Raw genomic sequence first — 26,089 nt, 5'->3', positions numbered from 1 at the left:
GCTGAAGCCCGGAACTAAAAATCTGACATTAGAGCATGAGAAAAATAAGTGAAAATCTTGCTTTATTTTGGATTAGTGGTTGAATGAGGTGCTTGTGGCTGTCTAGCTTATGATTTGCTCTCCAAATTGTGTAATCCTTGGCTTGACACAAATCTTGGGGTATCATTTTATCTTTCTGCTTCTAAGAGGTAATATTCCTCTTCCTCTGAGACGTACAGCAGAAATATGGTGGTCTCTTCTGATATAAGGGTTTAAGAAGGAAGGCTCACACCTATCTATTCCCTGGCTCATGGCTATAGGGCTAACCAGTCGGCCTGCATGCCATAGATTTTTGGAACACATCCAGTTTGAACTGGTTGTGATGTTGAGTAAGGCTGTCTTGACACTTGATCTGGATTCTGAGGGATTAAGAGCTTGTTGAACACTTCAGAATTTCTGGAATAAGGCTGAGCTAAGAAAACTAAGCCTTTCATGGCTTACCATCATATGCTTTTAGTGGAATGCAATCAAGAGATATATTTATTGTCTAGAAGAGAGAAAATAATATTGACTGGAATTCTTGAGGCAGACCGTAATGAGAGCCTTGAAAAAAAACTTAAAGGATGTGAGGAGAAGACAGAATGGAAGAAATCTATTCCTCTGTGTTCCCTTCTTGTATGAAAATGGGTAACGTTGAGAAGACTGGCTGAAATGTGGTACATCTGATTGCCCCGTCAATGGGCCCTTTAGTTTCCTCACTTGAGTTCGCCTGCCCTGGGTGCCAGAGAAAGCTTGAAGGGTCATTGCTAAGTCACCAGCCTGGATAGGAAATGAAGAGCATATACTCTGGAATGGGAAATTTTCTAGAATATAATTTCTAACATTTTTTCAAGAATGGAAAAGTGACTAGAAGAGGAGTTTCATATTTGGTTTAGAAATTTCAGGATAGTAAAGTTTCAGCAAACTTTGTAGTTCATATAGCAGAGGGGGTTAAAAGGAAGATGAGAGTCTATAAGCCTTCAGTCCTTTGGCTGTGGGTCTGAAGGAATCCAACAAGACCTGTATCATCTCTTTGCCTACATCTAGGACCTTCCCTTCTGGAAGCTTGTGAGAGGGGAAAAGCAAGGCTTCTATGTGTCTCAGCCTTACTTCTTTGCTGGAGGGAACAGTTGTGCATATTTCTAAGAGACTGGTCTCAGGACCTTCTAGTTTTCCAAAACTGACTGATTTGTGCTCCTACCTAGACTCCCCAAGGTTCCATTTGAGGTTTAGGGCCAAGGGTTGGCATAAAGATGGTCCAGAATCTACCCTCCTTCTTTCTCATGCCCTGTTTGAGACTTGCCACAGGGACATTCTGTTTTTGTTCCATCTGGAGGAGAAATACAGCTGGGTGCAGGGTAAGTTTTTGAGAAGTAGCTTGGTATTAAGGACAGAACTCTAGATTGGGAATAAGGAATCTTAGATTCTAATTCCTGCATTCTATGTGACTTAGGGTATATTTTGTCCTATACATTCTCGGCTTCAGTTTTTGTTTTTTAATAAAATGAGGGGATTGGACTAGATAATATCTAATCCCTATTTTCATAATAACACTCTCTAAACATCTTTGGTGTGTATATGTACGTGTGTGCGTGTATGTACAAGTTTTCTGAGAAAGAAAGATAAAAGATAATATCCCACTCACATTGCTGTCACCATATGTGCCTGCATTTCTGACACAGCCACAGGCCCCACCCCTACCATATGCTCCCCACACTTTGTCAGCCTGGTTGTCCTTTGTTGCACATGGAATTTCAGCATACCACATGTTCCCATGTGCACAAGATGCATTGACACAGGCTGACTCCATGTCTTGTCCTACAGGGTGCTTGTTGAATCCTAAATCCAGCTATAGCTTCCATACTAGCCTGGTTCTGAGGAAGGGGAAATGCAAAAGTGGGTTTCTAATCAACCCATACGCATTTTGTGAAGTGGCTTCTGAGAGGGCTTTCTGAGGCTGCTCTTCTCTGTATCACATTGTATCAAGCTTAGACTTGGGTGTCATGACATAATGGGGTAGCCCCTCTAAACCAGGTCAGAGAGAATCATGCCAGTCATCCAAATGGTGCCATGACCTAAGGATGAAGCATTAAACTAATATAGTTGAACTCTAGAAGGCGGAACTAGGTTGGAAGCTTCAGAAAGGGCAGATTTATGGATCTCTGAAGATAATTCCATAAATACCTTTGCTCTGGAGTGGAATAGACTACCCTGTGAAATCATACTTTCCTTGTCCCTAGTGGAGTCCTCATGGATATGTATCAAGTTTCTCAGAGACCTTAAATGAATAATACACTTGATTCAAGTCTCAGATCTACCACTTACATGTGGCCTCAGACAAGTCATTTAACTTCTCTGAGTTTTATTGCCTTAATCTTTAGAAGCTGATATTGCCTACCATGTTGCTTCTTTCATAGGGTACTTGTGAGATTCATAAATGATCTTGTTTGTGAAATAATTTGTAAAGAATAAATTCTTAATCAGTGGTTATTATCTGTGAAGAGTCAAAGCCCCCTGGGAGGATATGTTCATTGGAATCTTTCACCAGAAAGATAAAGCAAAAAGAGAAATATCTCCATATAGATATAGATGATTCTGATATACAGCTTCAAGGAGTCCACTTAGCAGAAGAATGGGTCAGAGTTTTAACTGTCCCTGGGATAGAAGTCAAATAATCATAATAATGTTTTGGGGAACCTGGATGGCTCAGTTGGTTAAGTGTCTGCTTTTAAGTCAGGTCGTGATCCCAGAGTTCTGGGACTGAGCCTGCATCGAGCCCCCCCATTGGACTCTCTGCTCAGTGGGGATCTTGCTTCTTCCTCTCGCATTTCCCCTACTTGTGTGCGCGCTCTCTCTCAAATAAATAAATAAGTAAAATCTGTAAAAAATAATCATAATAATGCTTCTTGCCTTCGTGTTGGAAACTACCTATCTACATATCTACCATCATCTCCCCAGTGCTCAGACACATACCCCATTGGCTTACATAGTTAGGAAATGATTGAGGAAGTGTGCATGTATATATATATGTGTGTGTGTATGTGTGTGTTGTAGGTATGTGTTTGTATTATTCATTCATGCATTTCTACGTTTAGTTGTCACACTGCAGTGATTAAGCACTATCTATGATGGGAAGAAGCAAAGAGTATCTCCTGGCTCAAAAGTGTTTCACTCACTAATGAGCTAGACAAGAGCAATCCCACTGTTGTGTATTCTGCTTGCCTGACTTCCTTCCACAAGTTAATTTTGGTAACATGTCACATTTTTCTCTGGCTCAGTGGATTAGTTGAGAAAATACAGATTGCATCAACAATTTGATCTCCCTGGATACAACTTGGTAGCCCTGTCTATTTCAATCACAGCCTGGGTCACACCTGCTTGATATATATATATATATATACATATATATATATTTTGTCTGCATGTTGCTGATCTAGATTTATTAAATTTATTTCATGTCATTGTGGTCACCTTTACAGCTGTTTTAGATTTATTTTCAATCACATTACTGTTCACGGAATTCACAGAATTCATTAACAAACTAGTATTTTACACTCAACGGTCTTCATAGCACAGCAAGATAGAAAAGAGGCCCACGAGGTGCTTGTGTGGGGGAACCCGAGTCTGATTATAGCACATTATTGCCTCATTAGACCTATTTTAAAAAATAATAAATTATTCCCAGGACACCCACCCTGCTAGGTGTTCTTCATACCTCGACGGTTCTGGGCTCCCTTATGCCAGGGGCTGACATGCGGGGGAGCCCATCAAACAACCCACCTGTGCTCTCCACTGCTCTGGCAGCTAGGAGAGCTAGCAGAAGTGGACCTGCACCCCTCCTCGTGTGCTAACATTTCTTACAGTTTGCATTCTCCTTCCTGGTCTTGCAGTGGACACAGTGCATTAGCATACGGGCCTCTATGCAAAACTTAAAACTAGACAGAAATGAGAAGGGCTCAGCAGATGGAGACTAATGCTCCTAAAACAGCCACTGACCATGCAGGGGAGAATGTCGAGGCAACAGGAAAACCTCGAGTTCTCAGTCTGTGAAGGATGTTTTAAAGGAAATGGCCTCGGTGATCACGGTCCAAGGCAGCCGCTTTGCAACATGAACTTGCATATATATATATATATATATATATATATATATATATATATATATATATCTGATTTAGTTATTCATTCATGAGACACACACAGAGAGAGAGAGGCAGAGACACAGGCAGAGGGAGAAGCAGGCTCCATGCAGGGAGCCCGACGTGGGATTCGATCCCAAGTCTCCAGGATCAGGCTCTGGGCTGAAGGCGGCGCTAAACTGCTGAGCCACCTGGGCTGCCCTATATATATATTTTTAAATTAATTCCTCTCTATATTATTTCTGACCAGGAACAAGGCAAAAATGGTGAAGTTTCTCTTTTATATCTATTTTATTAGCATGTCCTCCAGGTGTTCCTTATTTTTCCAGTGTAAAGGGAAAGACTTCTAAGTACTGTGCCAAATTCTTTGCATTTACTTGGTAATTAATTTATTTATAAATATACTTCTAAAGTGAACTATGACATACTTACCTAAAATTGACAAATCATAGTGAAAAACTGTATGAATATCACAAGTTATCATTACCTAGGAAAAAATAGAATATTACTGCTACATACCCCTTCCTCCCCCATCAAAATCCCATCTTATGTCCTATTCTGGTCATGAGTCTTTCTTCCTCCTGAAAGATAGCCAACATTCAAATCTAAACACCACAGATAACTTTTACTTGCTTTTGAATTTTATATACATGGAAGCATGGAAGCATATAGTGTATATTATTTTCTTTTTGTTGTTGTTCTTATTTAATATATGTAGCCTTCCATACTGTTGGAGTCGTTTATCAGTCTTAATCCTCTATGATTAGTGCTTTTGGAGTCTTATTTCAGCAATTTTGAGATTAGCAATTTATTTCAACAACTACGCAAAGATCATGAATGTATCTCCAATGTTATCCTTTAGAAGCCTTATATTTTACTTTCATATCTAGACGTATTATATATCTGACATTTATTTCATGTATGATGTGAGGTAAAGGGTCAATAATTAATTTTTCATGAGGATATCTGATAAAACTTTCCATTCCTCACTGTTTTTGTCATAAATCAGTTGTCTGCATATGTATGAATTTGTTTCTAGACTTTCTATTCTGTTCCATTCATATACTTATTCTCTTCTGGATCAATGACAACCTCTTAGTTACTATAGGCTTATGATAAGGCCTAATATCTAGTAATGAAGTGAGCTTATATTGGCTATACTTGGCCCCTTTCATCTTTTCCATACAAATTTTAGAATCCTTTTATTTGTTTTAATGAAAGAAACAATGAAACACAGTGTATGGGATTTTGGTTGGGATTACTATGAAAGGCTGCCAACCAATTTGTAGAGATTGACATTTATAATGTTATGTCGTCCAGTCCATGACCATAGAGATATGTTTCTACTTATTTAGGTCTTATTTAGTTTATTTCAATATTATAGCGTGCGTGAGTGTGTGTGTATGTGTGTAGAGATCTTACATACATTTCAGTGGATTTATTTCTAGCTATGTGATTTTTTAAAAATCTTATTTACTTTGATTTTCATTGTATTTTATTTATTTTTTTGGTGTTAGTACAAGGAGATGAAAATTATTTTCATATATTGATGTTGAAGCCAGCAGCTTTGCTAAATTTACTTACTCATTTTAAGAATTTATAGTCTTTTTATTTTCTCTACATACAAAGTATTATCTCCTGTAAATAATTATTTATTCCTTTCCACTCCCTGATAATTATGAATAAAGCATCTATAAACATTTATGTGCATGTTTTGTGTAGAATAGTTTTAAGCGCATTTGAATAAATGCAAAGGATTGCATTTAAGAGTATGCTTAACTTTGTAAAACAAAAGACAAAAAAACCACCAATTTGTCTTCCAAAGTGGCTGTGCTATTTTGTATTCCTGCTGGCAACAAAAGAGAGTTTCTGTTGCTCCAAATCCTTGTCATCATTTGGTGTTGTCAGTGTTCTGGATTTTGGCCATTCTAATAGGTATGTAGTATATCTCATCGTTGTTTTAACTTGTGATTTCCTGATGATATATGCTATTGAACATCTTTATATGTGCTTATTTACCATTTGTATATCTTTTGTGAAGTGTCTGTTTGGGTCTTTGTCCACTTTTTAATACAGTTACTCATTTTCTTATGGTTTCTTATGGTTTTAAGGACTCTGAATATTTTTAGTTACAGTCCTTTATCTGATATGTCTTTTACAGATATTTTCTCCCAGTCTATGTCTGACTTCTTTTCTGGGCTAATTCAATGGTTTTGAACATTAAAGCAACTTGTATTCCTGTGATTTACCCAATTTGATTGTGTTATATTAATACATGTACACATACATATATGTATACACACAATTTGTTAATACTTTATGAATTTTAAGCCTTTGTTTAATGAGAAAGATTGTCCTCCAATTTTTAATTCTTATAATGCTCTTATCAAATGTTAATATTTAATTTTACTAGCTTCAAAAAGAAATTGGGAAGTTTTTCCTTTTTTTTTTTTTTTTTTTTTGTAAATTCTCTAGGAGACTTCACTTACCATCAGTGCTATTTCTTTCTTAAGTATTTGGAAAAAATCCATGGCTGGAGTTTTCTTTGGGAGAAAGCTTCTAGTTATAGACTTAATTTCTTAAAAATATGAGGCTGTTCTATTTTTTATTATGCCTGTTTGGTAAGCTGAGTTTTTCAAAGATTTTTAAAATTGGATTTAAATGTCAAATTTATTTGCATGAAATTATTCATAGTTCCCTCTTACCTGTTTTTTTCTAAGCATTGTATCAATGTCCCTTCTTTCATTCCTAATATTATAATTTGGTATTTTTTTCTCTTTTTCTCTTAAACAGTTTCACCCCTACCCTTGCCCCCAGATTGTTCATTTATAAATCCTCTCAAAAAACAAATTTGGCTTTGTTGATTATTTTAGTATATATTTCATTTATTTTATTATTTTGTTCTTTTCTACTTACTATTTTCTTCCTTCTAGCTTGTTAAGTTCTATTTGCTATTCTTTCTTAAGATGGATAATTTTTAAAAAAATTTATTTATTCATGAGAGACAGAGAGGCTGAGACGCAGAGGGAGAAGCAGACTCCATGCAGGGAGCCCAATGTGGGACTCGATCCTGGGTCTCCAGGATCAGGCCCTGGGCCAAAAGTGGCACTAAACCACTCGGACTGCCCAAGATGGATAATTGGTCAGTGCTTTTTAGTCTTCTTTTTCTAATTCATATAGTCTTCTAAGCTTCATTTTACCTGTATCCTACAAGTTTTTTATGTGTTATTTTCATAGTCATTCAGTTCAAAGTCTTTTTAAATTTCCATTGTGACTTTATTTTTACCCTTCAGTTATTTGAAGTACTTTGCTTAATTTCTAAGCACTTAGACATTTCTCAGTTACCTTTTGTAAATAATTTCTAGATAATTCTGCTCCGGGCAGGGAATAAATTCTGCATAATTTCCTTCTTTTCAAATTTGTTGACACATGCTTTATAGCCTGGCCTATGTTTAATTTGAGATAATGTTTTGTGTTATTCAGTGTTGGCAGTTTTTATGTGCAATATTCTTAATTTGTTTATTTGAATGTGTGTGAGTATGATCAAGTTTCTGAATCATACTGTTCAACTCATTGCTATAACTCCTGATTTTTGTCATCTGCTACTTTCGCTTACTGAATGGCTTGTTGAAACTTCACTATGATTGTGAATTTCTCCTTTTAGCCTCCTTCGGTATTGTCAATTTTGCTTCATGTATTTATAATTTTAGAATTTTTACATCTTGCTTAGCAACTGACTCCTCTATCATTATAAAACTTTCCCTCTTTATTTTTAGTAATGTTCTGTGCTGATGTCTAATTTATTTGATATTTGTATGCATACACCCTCTCTTATGGTAAGTACTTTTGTTATATACTTCTTCCATTCCTTCACTCTCAAATTCTCTGAATTCTTATATTTAATATGTTTCTTGTAAGCTGAATATTGTATTTTTAATCCATTGTTACATCTTTCCTTTTAACTGAAGTTTATAGGGTGTTTAACATTTAAAATAGTGATCCCTTCATTTACATGCAATATAGGTTCCTTCTGACTCATCCTCTCTTTTCTTAATCATCTCTTCTGTTGTGTCTAATCTTTTGTTAAATGTATCAATTAAATCCTAGGTTTAAACTATTAAATGTTTCAATCTTGAATTTTCATCTTATTCTGTTTTATAGTTTTCAGTTCTTTTCTATGTTTCTCTATTTTGTTCACTAACATCTTTAAAATATATGTGATTCATATGTTCAAGTCTGTGGCTAATAACTCCAATATCTGAATGTCTGATAACTCTGTATCCTCTATTTATTCTCCTGGATTTGGGGGGCATTTGATCTTGTCTTTTGGTATGCCATGTGATATTTCATAGAGTACCTGACATTGAGTACAAAAATTATGGAGGTAATTTGAAGCACTGAATAGTGTTATTTCCCTCCACAGAGGATTTATTTTGTTTCTGGGAGGCAGTTAGGGTGGGGAAAAATCACCACAATCCAGTTTATGATGGAGTAAATGGGAAGCTGGGACTCTGAGAGGTCAGATCTATTTCCACTCACCTCTCCCCCTGAGATATAATTCTTCAGAGCCCCAGTTGAGGGTCTGGAATGTCTACTTGGGACTCTTATCCTTGGCATACTTTAATTTAATTTTTCCCCAAGACCTCTAAAACTATTTGAAGTTTGGTTCAGCTTTTCAGCCTCTTCATTGCAGCCTAAGAATTTAAAATTGCCTCAAGGGAGAAAGTGGTACCGGTTTTAGGGACATGTCCTTGTACTTTGATTCTCTCTACTTCCTTTCTCTCCATGATCTTATCCTTCATTTTTTTTCACTGGCTCAGTAGCTCTCTAAGGGCTTAAAAAAAATCCTATACATATTTTTCTGAGCATTTACTAGTTTTTGTCAGTGAGAATTTAGTCTACAACCAGCTAGTGTACCTCATTCATCAAATTATTTATTTATACTTTATAGACCTTGAATTTAGGCTAAATATCAAGCTAAATCATCAAGATCACACACATACACACATGAAACTTAGCTTCACCACATTCTCTCCTCAGTCTGTCTAATCATAAAGTGAAGTCTCTTTCTACTCAGGCCCCGCTTTCAAGTCTATCTCTTGGGTAGTTGTCAAAGCAATCCTGATAACAAGGTATTAATTCTTTAGGTGGAAGTCTTCCAAGGAATGCCTACATTTTTATTAATAGAGATGTTCTGAAGGCTAGCAAGCTTTGATGGAAATATCCATGGTGGAAGAATAGAAGTGGCAAAGTTGTTCTTGTTTGCTTGGGACTCAGTAATGCCATGGGGGCATCTATTGCACCACAGCCAACATTGCCTTTCCTCTTCATCTGCAACTCATGCTCTTTCCAGTGCATTTCTGCTGTTTCCCCCTTATATGGAAAGGGGGTTGCCCTCCTGAATCTCTGCAAAAAATAGAAGAATTTAACCACCCATCAGTGCTGTCCAATAGCTGAGCAAATACAAAGCCTTTTTTTTTTTTAAAGATTTTATTGATTTATTCATGAGAGGCATACAGAGAAAGGCAGAGACATAGGCAGAGGGTGAAGCAGGCTCCCCTAAAGGAGCCCAATGTGGGACTGAAGCCCAGAACTTCAGACTCCAGGATCATGTCCTGAGATGAAGGCAGACACTCAACCACTGAGCCACCCAGGCATCCCAAATTCAAAGCTTTTATCAGAGAGTGACAACCTGTTTTATCTAGTATTGGTCAGTGGGCAAAAGAAGTATTTATTTTTTCTATGTCCTGCTATAAAGCACATACAAAAAAACAAAAAACAAAAAATAAAAAACAAAAACCCTCCAAGATGAGGAATTTAAAAAATGTAAAATTGAGCCATTTGTTAGCTGTCTGACCTGGAAAAATTCATTTAACTTTTCTTAGCCTTGATTTTTTTCACCAACAAAATGGGGATGACAATAATATTCACTTCATAAGGATGTTGGGAGGATTATATGAAATAATACATGTGATTATTAATTAATTTTTCTGTATTCCAGGAAGAGTTTGAAATAAAATGACTATTTAAAAATTAATGATATGACATTTTTTTTAAAGTGAAAGGCACTGTTGAAAACTTCTGCTTTGGCTATTTTGTGGCAGATGATAGTCTTCTTTTTCACTTAAATCAAAATCTCATGCCCTAACTTGACTAGAATGGTTGTTCCCATTGCTCCAGTGTCTGCTTTTCTTAAACTATAGATCCTAATCAACTGAAGAGGTATTGATGGAAACCAACCACTAGAAATTACTTTCCCAGATGTAAAATATGAGGTGTCAAGAGGTGAAGGACTGTGCTTAAGACCAATAGACTGAGGGCCTCCTGAAATCTAGGCTAGGAGGGAGAATGGTACAGAGTATGCCCTGATTCCAAAATAGGAAAAAATGGTTTCTTCTTTGTACTATGGTCTCTAACCCTCTGGATGATGGTGAAGACAGGTATGTGGAGTAGACAACCAGATGAGTTTCTTTGTGATCCTAGGTCCTGGCCCACCTTCAAATGGCATTGTCTTTTGGTCTTTAATAACTACCCCCTACAATATATTACTTTATGCCATTACAGCTCTCTTTTGTGCTTTTTGAGACAGCACCAGTGACTGGATGGGCAAGGACTTTCTGATGAAAATATTTTTGAAATTGAAAATACAAATGGCTCTCATATTTGAGAGTCTGGTCTGGTGACACCACAAATAATAGTCATGTCTCACATTCATAGGGGATTTTGCTCTTCACAATCCATGTTTTTTTTACATAATTGATCTGCAAAACAGTTTCAAACACACTAAGACCAAAATGGTAGCAATAACTGCCATTTACTAGGTGTATTTTCATTTCCATACTAATCCTTTGAAGTGAACAACTTATTACCCATTTTAAAGAAGGGCAGTTGAGGCTTGAAGGCAAAAAAATTTGCTCAAGATCATGAAGCTAATAAATTAGGTGGCCAGATTTTCAAGGCAGTTTATTAGGCAACACCATAGTCTTTTCAGAATACTTCTGTGTCTCACAAGTACTTTCTTCAGCATGTAAAGAGAAATTTTGCCTTGGCTAAGGAACTATGGGATGTATTTTGGGTGGTTGAGTCAAGAGTAGATATTTAATCTCTTAAACCTTAGCCCAATTCTTTTTCTGCCAACTATACAATTTTATACCAATTAGTATATCAACTGTTGGAAATTGATACACTGTGAGCTTCCCTATTGCAAAAATGCATTTGAGATGCTGGAGGTAGAAATGCAATGCATGAGACCATCTAATCCAAAATAGCCTATCTAAAATTTTAGTGTCTAAAGAGTTACCATTTCTACTGTACCTGGGTTACAATCAAATTTACTTAATATAAACATCATATTATGCACAATTTCCAACTCAGAAAAAGAAATCCACATCTCTGTGTGGCTTTGTTACCAATGTCACCATTATTTTTGAGCCACTTTGTTTCAGAAATTGAGGAATGTGAATTATGAGAGTATTAAGTAAGAGAGAATTTGGATAACCTCAATTTTTTGTTCTCTGTGCTTCTTATGTTGGAGCCAGAGCACTCATATTAGAAGACCAAGGCAGTTTCTGGAGCTTAGAAGACTTTAGTCATTTCTTCTCCTTTGTTGAATTAGTTCTTTGCTGAGGGAGAGATAATCCTAGGAGCCAGCCTATGTTGGATTATTGTGATACTCTTAATGGCTTTTTTTATTCCTGTATATAAGTTCACAAATCCCTCTGAAATTAGAACATGTGTCCAGGGCTGAGGTTCAGATGCTATCTCAAACCCATCCATGGAGGTTGACTTGATTTTGACTTCATGATGACTCATCAAAGACCAATCTATGCCAGTTTTACATCCAGGTCCATGTTAACTGTGGCAAGGCTGGACGACCCAGAAACTCGACCCAGATTTCTCTCCTTGATGCTCCCTTCTTGCAAAATTGCCACTAGGGCTCCTCTCTGTGGCCTCTCAATCTGGGATACACCTGGGATGACCCATTCCTAGGATCACCCCCCATTTGGGGATGACAAATGGGCAGAGGATGCAAAGAAGTGAAGGACTGACTAGCCATATATGAAGCTTCTAGCAGGAGTCTGATGGCAAACACTTAAATAACCTGATATATCTGAACAAAGAAATCATACCCAGAAGCACTAAGTCTCAGTGTGATAAGCCTCTGCCAGGGAGACCAAGGGAAAGAAAGGGGCAAGGATCTGAGAGGGGTTAATTGAGGGTGAGGGGAAGCTTTACTCTGTTATCAAATTGACACATTTGTATCCCTTTCCCTTCCTCCCTTGAGTCATTCTCATTCCACTTGCTAGGAAATGGACTGAAACTTGGTGTTAGATGGGGAGTAAGCAAGACAATTACACACGTACACACACACACACACACACACACACACACACACTACATGGGCCTGCCATCTCCCTTCCCTTAAATCTGAGGACTCCATTAACAATGCATTAGTTCTTGCATTGTCTGTGAGAACCAAAAAGTAAAAATGCGGGGAGTTAAAAAAGAGTTAGAGCCTCCAAGCTTAAGTTGCATTATTTTTTCAAAAAACCATGATGTCATGGACTTACCTCACCTTTAGTGCAGCGAAGCGAATAATGTGTACTGAGCTTTCTATCATGTACCATTATAATTAGCTCTGTCAGGTCTTAGCCCTGCAACCCTCATGCAGATAATATGATAATATGTCTTCATAACCAAGTGACCTTACATGCACAATATTTCTCCCCTTATGAAGATTGCATGTCAATAAAGTAATTGAGTCTCAGAGGCTGCAGCGAGGGAAGATTTAGATGATTGGACGTGCAGAGCAGTGATGTATGACCATTATTATTCCTCTTGTCAGGGAGGCGCGTACAAGCGAGGATGGCCAGAAGATGACAGAGATGACGGGTTGCGTTTCATTAAAAAAAATATTGCTGTTAATCACCACTCTATTCTTTTCAAAGTCACTGAGGAAAGAAACTCTTTTTTCATTTTAGCTTGTGATGAACATGCAAAATGGGAGCACATCATAAGGTTTCCAGCCTCGGCCCCTTACAGACTGTCTTTCTTCCATTGCGAAGAGGCTAAATTCAGATCATAATGAATAGATCAGCAGTGGGAGCGTGGACAGAGGCCACCCGATTTCCCTGCTGTGAGGCTCCTTGGGTTTCCATGTGCAGAAGGAGTACCTGCTGGGATGGAAGTGCACTTCCTCTCCTCTTGGCGTTAAGGGAAGCATGCTCACAAGCTCTATAAAAGGAAAGCAAATGTGAGAGTACCAAATCGGAGACAACTATTTTTACTTGAATTAATTTGTTTGGACAGTTTTAACACTTGGAACACTTATATTTCCATATTTTATAAAAGCAAACATGCTGTTTCTCTAGCTGTAAATTTATCTTATGATATCATAACAGCTGGAAACTTGTAGCCTGGTAGGATTTTGTTTCACATTTAAACAGCTTGAGAAATATGTTGGAAACAAGGTATATTTTTTCCCTATCTCTGTGTGTTTGCCTATCTCCTCTTGTTTTTGGCTATCCTAGGAGTGTTGGCAGTATCACTTGGAGGGTATCAAGGCTCCAGGGTTTCTACTAACTAGGCATTGTTAATTTCTGCTCCCTTGCGAACATCCTCCCTATAAATGCTGAGAATACACCAGAAATGCTAAGGAACTTCTTCCAGAGGTGTGGGAGAATCTTTCCAAGGAAAAAGAAAGCTAATTACAAAAGCATCTTTTGTTGGCAGAGGGGCTTCTGAAGTCTTTAAATCTTCGTTCATAAGTAATTGACTAAGATCTAACAGCCTTGAAGAAAAAGAAGCTGATGGCATCACTTTTTAGTCATAGTATTAGCCTTATGATTTATGGTGTAAAATTAGCCACTGCATCCTCTCATTACGGGTGCTGAGTGATTTCTCCAGGCCAGAAGGAGAGACTAATATGGAAGCGATAGCTGAGTTTGTGTGTCTCATTGAGCCCTACCATTTCCTCCCAAAGATCCATTGTGAATGCTTTTGGGGAAGGGGATGTTATTTTTCTTTCATTTTCTCAACCCTGTAAAAGAGAAGACAAAACATAAATAAATAACTTGAAGGAGCTTGAATGTTCAGAGGAAATGTTAACCCGTGGATTACCCAAAGTGGCAGTATAGAATATAGTTTCAGATGAGGTCAGTGATTCCAACCTCCTAATTGCCCCCACAACCCTACCCCTCTACCCCCCACTATCTCCCCACAAATCCAAGGCCAAAGCCTTCTGATGGTTTTTCCATCAAATACAATCTGGAGTAGAGATTATATTCATTCCCCAATTTGGACAGGTTTTCCCTAGTAAATTCAAAACCCCCTAGTAGATTTCAGGGGCACTAGGAGGACTGACGATTTCAAGTTCATACACCCTGTCATATGCTGACATTGGAATTTTGCAAGTGGAACTTCATCTCTTTAGTACAAGGCTTTGGTCGCTGGTAAAAACAAAACAAAAAACAAAACACAACTCTCCTTGGGAGAATAGATCATTGGTTATTTATACCTGGATGAGAAAAAAAATCTGAATGTTTTCTTTTTTTATTTTTTAAGACTTTATTTGAGGGAGAGATGGAGATAGCAACAGAGATAGCAACAAAGAGAATGAGCAGAGAGGAGAGGGAGAAGCAAGCTCCCTGCTCAGCTCAGGCTGAAGGCAGGTGCTTAACCCACCAAGCCACCCAGGTGCCCCTGAATATTTTCTGAACATGATTAAGAAGAGAGTAAGCAACATAATAACCAGGTGTCTTGGGTAAGTTGACATGTGAAAGGGAGGATGATAGAAAGGATATAGATGCGGGACACCTTGGTAGTTCAGCGTTGAGCATCTGCCTTCGGCTCAGGTCATGATCCTGGGGTCCTGAGATAGAGTCCTGCCTCGGGCTCCCTGCAAGGAGCCTGCTTCTCTCTCTATCTGTGTCTCTGCCTCTCTCTGTGTGTCTCTCATGAATAAAATATTTTTTTTTTAAAAAAAAGGATATGGATGCAAAAAAGGCCTAGAACTGGGAGCTTTCTGCCATTGAGCAACATTTTTGTTGACTTTAGAGTTTGCTTGAGCCCTACCAGAGCTTAATTCTTTCCTCTTTCCTCATCAGCCTTCTTTCCTGGATGGCAGAAATGTTTGGAACACACACTTCAGGGTGAGACTACATGAGTTCAAATCCCAGTTCTTCTACTTACCAACTCTGACACTCTAGAAGGGTGCTTAGCCTTCTGTGGCACAGTTTTCCCATTTTTAAAAAGGGAGAATAGTAGTACCTTCCTTTAGGGCAGTTGTAAATGTAACTCTCTTAGAATGGGACATAGCAAAGTGTTACAAATGTTATCTATAACTGTTATCAACCTCAGTTAATCACTGGTGCTAATTGAGAGTTATTCGTTGGTCAAAAAAGAATTCCCTAAAATGAAAAAAAAAAAAAAAAGTCTTCAACATGTTTCCAGGACACTTTAAAATGAGAATTGCTTGACTCAATGAAAATGACATTTAGTCATTGGTTAAATATTCCCCTTAACCCTCCCTCTCCTGCTTCCCCCCTCTTGGGTCCTTTACCTTGTGTTGATGGAATCAAAACTTGTCTCGAGGGTGTTTCTCTGAACCAGAAGTATTTAATTCATTTAATTACTGTATGAATTGACATTATAAGTAATACTTGCCAAATAATAGCTTCATAAGAATAAGTGCCAAAGAATAAATTTTATTTTGGGGGTAAAATGTGTCATTGTAGTGGTGGTCATGATGATGATAAAAGATAATAGATCCTAGATATATCAAATATATTAGAAAATATTTCTGGTGTGTAATTTCCTTTTATAAAACTTGAGTCTAGGCTGATAGTTTTCAAGGTTCCTCTCTATTTTAAGTCCAATATGTGTAAAAATTCATCTGAGCTATACAAACTGCAGTGGGAGTGGGCCTAGGGCCCAGCTTGCATGTCCTTCCTTTACCTGTTCTGTCTCTCCATAGACTTCCGCAAAGCTCTGGGGCCACTGATGAAAAAAACAAAACAACAACAAAAACCCACATAAGATGGGAAAGAGAAGATAATTCTAATAGGTTACAAATCCCCATGCTTTCCCTTTGCCTTTCTGGTCTCCCACGGCTTATCTGGAACAATATTTGGGCTGGATGGGAACTGTGACATGACTTGCCTTGTGGTTTTCAGGCTGTACTAAGGAGAACTCTGCTCATGTTCCAAAGAGATGTGTCAGTGGTGGAAGAGGGTCATACAAGTAGTCCAGCAGGGTTGAGCCACCAAGCCTGGGCCTGGCATCCGCCATCTCAATTCCATTTTTTAAAATTTTATATAATGAGGTCTAATAGAAAATATAATTTAACTAAAATTTGTCCTGCTACCATAATAATGATTAAAGGTTTTAAGATTAGTGGGCTAGTCAGTCCCATTCATTGTATAGATAAGGACTAGGGTAGTCTTGTCATTTGACCATGGTTACTACTGGTCAGTCACAGATTGTCCTTAATGTTGCTCCTTGGATTCCTCGGCATTCCCACTGCTGTGCCTGTGTAGGGGCTTCCAGGAGCTAACGGCTCTCACCTTGACCCTCCCTTCTCCTTCACACCTTACATGGTCTCCTGAATGATTATAACACTGACATGCAGCTGCTCTAGTGGTTCAGTACTACGTCTGCCACCACAGTGACAGCTCTGACCATAGTCACAGAGGCCCAGGAAGAAGAAAGAAGAAGATGAATGAGGTGCTAGGGTAATAGAAGTGGGAGCAGAAGTTGAGCCACATTAAACTCAAAAGTGCAGGTGCAGAACCCATTGTAATTTTGCCCTGGGCCTTCAGTCTTGGCCATCAAAGGAAGATTGAGATCTCCCAGCTCGATGGAACTCTGACGTAAGTGATCTGACCGTTCTATCAGTGGGGCCTGGTCTCCTGCTAACAGGTATCATTGTTGATGGGCACCCCTGCCTGGAGCTGCCAGCACAGCAGCTTGGATCCTTTGCTCTTTATTTCCATCCTCTCTCCCTGTTTTCTGTCACTGTGTCATGTCAAATTATTGTCAGGTGGCAGACACTGCACCCCCCAAGTACAAAGGTATCAGGTTTCAGGACACAGGCTGAAATGAATATAATAATGGGAGCCAGAACTAGGCACAGACCACTTATCAGGCAAGGAAACAGCTAATAAGTGTTGTTAGAGGTTTTCATGGGGGAGGCCCTGGAGTACATTTCCTGGACAGGCAGGTGTAGCACAGCCTGTCCCAGGGTCCAGTTACAGACAGGCTTGTGCGATTAGTATTGATGCCTGTCACTTTGTGGCTGCCAAGCTGTTGATTCTGTGAAAGACCAAAGGCTCTGGTTATCTGGTAATCAACACTGCTCTCAAGAACAGTGCTGGGGAAATTGGGGAAACAGAAATAGCCTTCCTGAGAAGTGACCGAGGCCATGGATCATGTTGCTGGCTTATGTTTTCCTTTGGCTCAACCCTGAGATTGCTCAAGCCTGTTCTTTATCTGCGCCACTAGGTAGCCATTTTCATTTGTTACGGAATCAAATTCTACCCCCTTAGAGTGAGGTGGTCCAAACTCCCTGTCCTGTGCTACACACAGATGTAACTAGCACTGCTTGTGGGACAGTAGAGGAAAATAGGATGCTTTTGAATATTGAGGCAGAAATTCAATTCCTTGCCTGTGACAAATTCCTAAATCCAAATGCATGGCTGATGCATAAGCCTATTCTTAATCCCACTCTACCTCACCTGTGCTAAAGACGTTTTAAGTCCCTTTAAAAACTTAAAAATTAAAATCCTAAAGGATTAGTAACAGAAGAATAAAAAACATAATTGATTTCCTTACATAATTCATTTTCTTGACTGTTGCCTTCTCAGCTTCTTTTCTCTTTCCTCATTCCAGAAATTTAATATCTTATTTCTCCAAAGCATCAGTGTCCTGATTATAGTGAACTGTGGACAGCTCCCTCCTGGTCTCTAAAAAAGACAGAACTCCTGGACTTTTTTTTACAGTTCTAATTTCTCTCTCTCCCCACTCTAACCTCCTCTTGGCTCCATTTTCTTCTCCATTGTCTTTTTCTTCCCTCCTCCCCCAACAAAAACTGGAAAAATAAGAACTATGATTTTTTTCTATGTTATTTAAGGTACAAATAGGAATTGAGGTTGCACAGAATATTTCACAAAGTACATATTGCCACTTTGTTAACCTATCAGTCAGTCCATCTATCCATCCATCTATCCATCATCAATCAATCCATTCATCCATTCAATAAACTCTACTGCAGTTTATTGGAGTAGCCAAAGTCAAACTCTGGCTAAATATTGAGGAAATAGCAACGAATCAGATGAAATCTCATCTTCAAAGAGCTTTCCAGCAGAAGAAACAGACAACTAATACTAAGTGCTAAGTTATATAGATGAATGTGTTGTGTGTGTATACATGTACATATACAAATGAATGCCCATGCCTGTACACACACACATATGCACATACACACATGCATGGAAAGAAGTAAAACTGCTACCCACCTTGAAGTATCTGCTTGACCTTGGGTTTTTCATTCATTTATGGATTAATTAGCAAATCTTTATTGCTTGCTAATAACCAGGCATTGTGTTAATGTGGGTTTATAAAGAAAAATAAGATATAGACCCTTTTTTTGTTCTTAATCTTTTCATGGAAAACAATCTGGAATGGGCCCACTCAGCTTTTCTGCCCATGGACTGGCCCACTCTGGTCCTCCATTTAATTTTATACATGAATTAAGAATCATTTATGCTATACATTTGTTTCCTGCTCTCAAAGAAAGGAGGTTATCATCAAATAGTCACTTGCAAAGGAGTTTAGAGATGAGCTGGCCTGAAGCTCTCTTTCTGTAAGTGAGAACATTGAGGTTCTGGTGGAGGTAAAGTGATTTCTCCAAGGCACATGGGGAGGCCGTGGAAGAACTACAACATGGCCTTTGGTGGGACAAAGAAAGATTTTCTCAAGTGTGGTGTCCGAGTCACCTGGCATTCTAGCCCTATCACTTGTTTGGAGGTGGTGGAAGCTGCGTTAATTCACTCAGCCACTAGAGGATGATGCAGGGACCTGAGGACGTTGTGTGACACTTCTCAGAGCAAGAGGGACAGACTGCCTGCAGAGAAGGGGCTAAAGGCAACCTGGGACTCTGATCCAGGAGCAGATATAGAAGCCAAGCACTTTACCTTCCTGCTCTTCAGAAAGGCTCCAACAAGAAAAAATTCAGAGATTTAATGCCCAGATCAGCAGCTGATTACAGTTTCAGTGTCACACATTCTTCTGTTGGGAGGTTCTGCAACGTTACCCCAGCTTCTCTTGTCTTTGGTGAATACTCTTCACCCAAATTATCAGAGTGCCATCTTTCCAGAGGGGTTGGTCTGTGGGTCATCTGTTCATCAGGCCACACCAGTTCTTAGAAGCTGTTTGTCTGAAGCAAAATTCAGGAATGAAGATTTCTCTCTTAGGTTCTTCTTAAACTCACCTTCCTGGCAAAGACAACGGGGGGAAGAAAAGACCAAATGGGTCACAAAAAGAAAGATTATACTCCAGGGGGCTTGTTAGGACTTGGGAGAAAGTGGGTAGACTAAGTAAATGCTTTGACTCCTGGGATGTTGCTCATTTCCCCAATTTTTCTTCTAATTTCATCTGTGGCCCCAGAAATCAGAGCAAGTGCTAGGCCTTAGTTATACAGAAACATCCTGTTAGTTCTGTCTCCCAAGAAGAGCCCTAGATATGCCAAGTCCCTGCCTCTGTGGTTTGGTACCACCTTACAGAGCCCGGTGTTCTCTTTTTAGAAGCAAGTGAGCTGATGGGTGTGGTGCTAGAGGTAGTACAATGGAGGCTAGTTTCCATTTCCCATAGCTGCCCAGGACACATAAGGAGAACACTAATGAATACTTTGTTTAAGTGAAAAATAAGCTTGTGAAAAGGAGGCACCATTGCTGTTGGGCTGTGAATGGTGAACGTGAGAAAAGTGAAACCCGCTGTGTGGCCCCTCTGACAACTTGGCTCACCTTGAGTTTGGCAAAGAGCAGGAAGTACCAACTGCAGGGTTGACACTTAACCCTGCTACTTCACCTTCTCTGTGTGTTTCCTCAGGCACAGAGGTGAGGGAAGCAGTGTGCTTCCATTTTTGCCTCTTGCAGTGTAAGTTGCTGAGTGCCAGTGACAAGATGCTGGCTTGTGAGCAGGCGCCTTGGGGCCCCGCAGAGTCTATGTTCAAGGAAGGGAAATCTACCTCCTGTGCTCTTTGTGCCCAGACAGACACTCACAGTTTCCAGGAATAAACAGGGACATGTCTAAATCTGTCTTGGATATTTACTCACTTTATCTTTGGCCATGGAATGTTGACAAATATTCAATATGGTTGAGTGACCTTCTGTAGGTCAGAGCAGGCTCCATTCTGATTGAGTTTAGGAAACTCATAAATCTGGCTGAGCCTTCGATTTGTCAGGTGAATGGTGCTTTGTTAGTGGAGACTACAGCCAGAACCAGAGTCCATGTGGGCCTGTGTTCTCTTTCTGCATTCCTGGGCTACCAGGTCCCCCCACCCCCAGGACCCTGCTCCTCAAGCTGGTGTTCACTGGTGTATGAGCACATTTTCTCCTCTTTGTGGACAGAGCATTTGGGTCAAGCCCTGTAGGACACGGACCCAGTGGTGTTTTAATCCTAGCTATAGGATTCATTGCCTTGAACTTTCATTAGATAGGTAGGTAGGTAGGTAGGTAGGTAGCTGCTCCCCCTGCTTGTGGTTGTTCTCTCTCTCTCTCTCTCTCTCTCTCTCTGTCAAATAAATAAATAAAATCTCAAAAATACATACATACATACATACATACAGGAGGAGTGAGAACAGCTGAAAATGCTAGAAGGAATCTCAATTTTAAATGTTGGACTGAGGGGACTGGTCCAGGCTTAGCTGGTTGCATCCTTTTGCTTTAACAGCTTGGCAACCTGATAACAAAGGATCTTTTTGCAGCTGTTTTTCTCTAAGTTGTAGAATTTTAGAGCAACAAAGGGAATTGGAGATTATCTTTACAGATGAGGAAGCTGATGTCCCAAGAAATTAAGTGATTTTTCCAAGGTTAAAGAGATACTGGTTGCCAGAGCCAAGATAAAAGTAAAGCTTCTTCTGACAACTTAGTTGTTGTGTCCTCTTTTCAGTGGGTTTTACCACTGAATGCCCCCATGCTCCCACCCCCCACCCACCGCTGCAGGTTATGTTTATTATAGACCTGCTGGACTGAGAGTTCTGGGGAGTTTGGGTCTAGAGGGTCTGAGTAAATCATGATCCATGAACTAAAGGGCTGTACACCTGATGAGGAAAACAGGCATGCCAACAGGTCACTGTCAAACCAGACAAGAAGACGAGAAAGTAACACACAGAATCTGGTGACACTAGCACCAAGCCTCTGTGTGATGGAAAGTGTGTGAGTAGAGGAAGCAGTGTCAACCTTTCCAAGAGGAGCCACAGAAAGCAGAGTGGGTGCATTGTCTCCTTTCCTTACCTACCTTAGGATGCTTGTTGGATTGAATTTTTGATAGGCCATACCTCTAGATTGAGTCCCATTTCTCCCACCAAAAAAAGGAAGAGGATTATTGCTGGGGCTTGCTCTAGAACAACCCTCCACTAAGAGTATTACCTGCTTGCTTTATCTTATCCTCACAACAACCATGAGGAGGGTTCTATCACTAATTTCCAGATGAGGAAGCTGAGGATCAGGAAAGTTAAGTGATTGGTCCAAAGTCACCCAACTAGTCAGAGGCAATGATCTCTTCCTACTGGAGTTTCACTATCTGTTAGTGCACAACGGTGATGGCCTTGTGATCATCTCTTTCCAACAACATGGTCAAAGTGCAAAATCACGGTGTGCTAGGCAGGCCTGGAGCTGTTACGTGCTGCCTTCATGCTTAGATCCAGGATTTTCTTTCTTGGATGAGAATGGATACATAGTGGGGCAGGGCCAGGTTGGGGCTTTCAAAGCAATGCCACATCAAATGGGGCCCCAGAAGGCTTAGAAGACCTTTGTCAGAGGCTCTTTGTGCATTTTATGGTTGGTTGAGCTTTATGGCCCAAAAGAATCCATTATTTGTTTTATTTATTGCAGACCTGAAACACCAGGCTTTGCTTTTTCTTCAAACTTACAATACTTATTACATGACAGAATTATTTTTCATTTTTCTTTTTCTTTCAGAGCCTTGGAATCCTGTTAGGAAATTTCTAGTACAAGCATTTGGGGAAGATACCAGTACTCAGGTTGGGCATCTGGGAGAGATAGACAAGCCCTTATTACAGCATGGAGGATGGGGAGATTACCTGGCCAAGTATCATTTCAGGTTGTGGCAGAAAGAGATTAGCTCCAATTTATCGCCGCTCACATTTTCCTCTTTTCCCCCAGTTTTCTGAGTGTCATGGAAATGATATTTGTGAATCCCAGGGGCCTCTCACAGTGGTGTCAGTTTAGAGATCTTCCCAGATACATCTAAATGTGGACATAAAATGTAATGGGAAGAAATTGAAAAAATATCTGTTTCTTGATTTTTTATTACTGTGGAGTTAAGAAAGCTATTTCTCATGCTGTTTCACAAATTTGAATCCAAATGTATATGTTAATTTGTATTCAGATGGCTTTTGGATGATTCAAACATGAAGATATTTTTTTTATAAAGTTTGTCAATTTTCTGGCAATTTATAGATATGTATTCAGACAATGTATATGTGCACAGTTGCCATATGTACATATACTGTATTGTCAAAATTGAGCCTAACTGAACTATGACGGAAAGTTAAAATCAATAAATACAAAATGAATACTTCATACCTGAATTTTAGTTTTTGATTATAACAATGTAAACATGAGCGATATTAATTTTGGGATGTTTACTCCATTAATGTTTTGCCTAAATTAAATTTGAGCATGACAAAGACAAACATACAAATCCTGTGCTATAATATACTCTCTGTGACACAAAAGCACACAGGTAGATTTCAGACTCTAGAAGAAATTACTACAAGGCCCACAGAGAATGTTTTTAATTTCATGGAAAATTTTGTGGGGCAGGAATGCTCAAAGAGAGAGCTATTTGTGATATTTAAATGTGTGACATTAGCTTATTTCCTAATATCGCTAGTAATTTTACTAATTAGGGCCAATTACATAGATTTTCCTGGGCTGTGGTTGACTGGCTTTGGGGAACATCGTTGTTAATGCATATCTCTTCTTCTAATTCAGAACCACTCTTCTTCCTTTGTACTGCTCAATTCTTAGCAGAGAGAGGGTCCAGCTGAAAGATGTGTCCTAAACCAATGAAAAAGAAGGATATTGCCTCTAAAGGTTACCAGGAATTCTAGGAGTTCCCTAATCTCATTCAAGTGGATATAAACCACAGGACTAACTTCTGAGCAACCTCTGGATTAGGCTCTTCTCACCTGGGAGAGAGGAGGGTTTGAAGTGCTCACTGGTCCTCACTTCCTTCGAATGCAGGCTCTCAAAAGTGTCATGGCCTTCCTCCACACACCTGAGAGGTGCCTGCTGCAATGACAGTAGCAGTGACAACCCCCTGAGGCCTGAGGTCAGTGCAGGGGTGTGCGAGGAGGAGGGCCTTTTGGGGCTTTCTCCAAGTACAGATTTCTCCCTCTATCTGAAAATAGAGCATTTCTATGAAACCTTTCATAAACTGAAGTGGAATAAAGCAAACAAGCAATCTCCATTAATTTATGTGGAGATTTTTGAGCATGCCCAGACCCAGAACGTAACCACTTTTGGGTTTTTCTGATATCTTAGGACATTTCTTGCTAACAGATGCACAAAATACATTGAAATAATGCACAGATGCTTACAACACAGTTCAAAGCTTTGGCAGCTTGCTGCTGAGATACTGAGTCTAGTTCCTGAGGAAGGAGGTTGGTGGGGCCACTTTCACTACTCGAGGTGTACCTGCCTGCATTGGGCTTGCTGCAAAATGCCAAACACTATTTTCACTTTTCCCCTTTTTACATAAAAGCAAAAATCCTTTTCAGTTAGCAAAACCCAGAACTAATTAATGTAGGTCTTTCATGAAAACAAAGTGGCACCAACTTTTGAAAAGTAGGAGATATGTGCATCATGTTAGCTAAAAATTTCAGAGGCCAAAGAACAGCTAGCATCATGCCTTCTGACTGAACTCTGGCCAAAAGGCAAGTTACTTAGGGCAGAGGTCCTCCCTAAGACGATAAGGTGCAGAAGAACTAAGTCCTTGGAGAGGTCTTTAAAAATCTTGCCCACTGCTCACAGAATTTCTAATTCCCAGGGTCTGGAGAAGAACATATGAATTTACTTCAATATTTGGTAGTTTCTTGTGAGCTACGGTCCTCAAGTAACTGACTCTCTAGATAGATAATTAAAGATATAAGTGATTAAGGGATCCAGTATACTTTATAAGCCAATGATACCAAGTTGTGGTAGGCAATGCTTGTGCATGCTACAGAGGGAGAGGGAGCAGTGTAGTCCAGGAAGGCCTCCTGGAAGAATTGGAACTTGGGCAAAGCTCACTGGCCATGCAAAATTTAGATGATGTCATCTAATATTGAATGGGATGAATTCTATCATTTTTGGACAAATTAATGAAGCAACAATGCATATCTCTTCAAATGCCGAATAAATCATCTCTGCTCATGGTTCAGGATCATCACAAATTGAAGGTGTTCCCCCTCACCCCAAAATGGCCTCCCTTTCCCCTCTACACCAATCTAGACACAATATATGGTCAGCAGTCTTGTAGTTTTGCTGAGTTTAGGAGAATTGTCTTTAAGTGGCTTTATTACTGATCTTAGACAAGGCAGTTAACTTCATTTAGTCTTATTTCCTTCATTTATACAATGGGAGGGTAGTGGTGGATGATTTCAGATCCTTTTTAGTGCTAACATTCCATCTGACCCAGTTAAACACATCTCATTATTACATGACTGGAAATAGGCCAGGTCAAATGATGTCCCTTCAAGCATAACCATCAGATACAGCCGTATGCTGTAAAGATGGATATTATACTGTTCAACTTATCATCATTAGTTCCCTAGTCTTCGAATGGAATGCACCGTAGTTCATATCTGTCATAGTTAGTATTTGGAAGTCTCAAAGCCTGTGAGATTATTCACATATTTATTCCTGTGTACCGCATATGCCATCCAACGTCTCCCCTTCATCATGTGTCTATGACAATATATTGAACAGAAAATCTCCATCAGCTGACTCTGACAGAAGTGTATTATTTACAGTGGTGTCAAAATGTGCTGCTTATAATTGACTGGGCTCATAATAAGCCAACCTAGGAGTCTTTTCTTCTCATATTCCTTCTCACTGGTAAATCCTCTATTTGTGTTGCTTCCATCAACAGCTTCTTCATTATTTACAGAGGAGGGAACATGCCCCAGATGATGCATGAGTTGTGTTATAGGGTGACTTTTTCATCTTGGGATGGTCTCTTTCTCTCTCTCTCTTTCTTTTTCTCTTTCTCTGACTCAGGATTTTTCTTGTGGCAATTAAGGGTAAGGGAAATCAAGTCAACTGGAATCCATTTCTCAACAGAATACACTTCTCAATTTCTTCCAACTTTGGGAGACAATGCAGAATAACTCTTAATAGGTACATGGTCAATTTTGGCTGTTAGTCCTCATTTTACCCCTTACTGTCTGGAAGACCTTGAGAAAATTGATGAACTTCTGAGTGTTACAGTTCTGTCATCTGTAAAATGAGGATACCAATAATATGTAATTAATAAGAGCGTTGGGACTATTAATCAGATAATGCATATAAAGAGGTGAATCTAGAGTGAAAACAACAACAAACACACTCAGGCCAAAACAAACATTAAGCCATATCTTTCATGCATGAACCATCCACCAATAGAGAGCACCTAGTTCTTCCTCTCCCGGAAGGGCTTCTGAATGTAATGGG

At 39.3% G+C, this 26,089-nt stretch overlaps 1 protein-coding gene and 1 long non-coding RNA gene across 2 annotated transcripts in view; one reads left to right on the top strand and one right to left on the bottom strand.

Annotated features, from left to right (window-relative positions):
- Positions 1-26,089, top strand: part of LRMDA (leucine rich melanocyte differentiation associated) — a 1,013,426-nt gene that overhangs the window by 890,426 nt on the left and 96,911 nt on the right. The window lies entirely within an intron of this gene.
- Positions 9,671-26,089, bottom strand: part of LOC129509934 (uncharacterized) — a 33,529-nt gene continuing 17,110 nt past the window's right edge. The window contains exons 2-4 of the long non-coding RNA XR_008664443.1: positions 19,346-19,645; positions 14,122-14,193; positions 9,671-13,388 (exon numbers count right to left, since the gene is read on the bottom strand). This is a non-coding gene — a long non-coding RNA (uncharacterized LOC129509934). The remainder of the gene's footprint in view (positions 13,389-14,121; positions 14,194-19,345; positions 19,646-26,089) is intronic.

The sequence above is a fragment of the Nyctereutes procyonoides genome, unplaced genomic scaffold (assembly GCF_905146905.1).
Source record: "Nyctereutes procyonoides isolate TBG_1078 unplaced genomic scaffold, NYPRO_anot_genome, whole genome shotgun sequence".
Lineage (NCBI taxonomy): Eukaryota > Metazoa > Chordata > Mammalia > Carnivora > Canidae > Nyctereutes > Nyctereutes procyonoides.
The sequence above is the reverse complement of the archived record's forward strand: the minus strand, read 5'-3'. Positions and strand labels throughout refer to the sequence as shown.